The sequence below is a fragment of the Cariama cristata genome, unplaced genomic scaffold, assembly GCF_000690535.1.
Source record: "Cariama cristata isolate BGI_N322 unplaced genomic scaffold, ASM69053v1 scaffold10561, whole genome shotgun sequence".
Classification (NCBI taxonomy): Eukaryota; Metazoa; Chordata; class Aves; order Cariamiformes; family Cariamidae; genus Cariama; species Cariama cristata.
Genome location: NW_009597529.1, coordinates 2253 through 2677, shown reverse-complemented (window position 1 = coordinate 2677; position 425 = coordinate 2253).

Below are 425 nucleotides of genomic sequence, written 5' to 3'. Positions count from 1 at the left end.
TCTCCTTCTGTTCTCCTAGCATTATGAATATTTGCCTTTCACTGCAACGCTGATATCAGTTTTCATTGTCAGAGCTGGAACAAAACCACTCTCTGAAAGGACATGCACGTCAGCAGTATTCCCTGGGCGAGTTGTCACAACTACCAACCTCAGAATTCAACTGACAATGAATAGTTCTGTATTGGAACTGGTAGCATATATTAAATGAAATAAAAAAAATCATAAGAAAAGGGCACTTATGAAGATTCTTCACTTTCAGCAGTCACATAATGAAATGCCCAAACTGTCTTAGTTCATATAACATAGGAGGTTTTATTACTGAATGAGTAGAAACATTGTATATAACGTGTTTTCATATTCAACTGCTTTTCTGAATTTAAGTTCTGAATTCTAACAATTATCACTGTAATAGCCAAAACTGATAA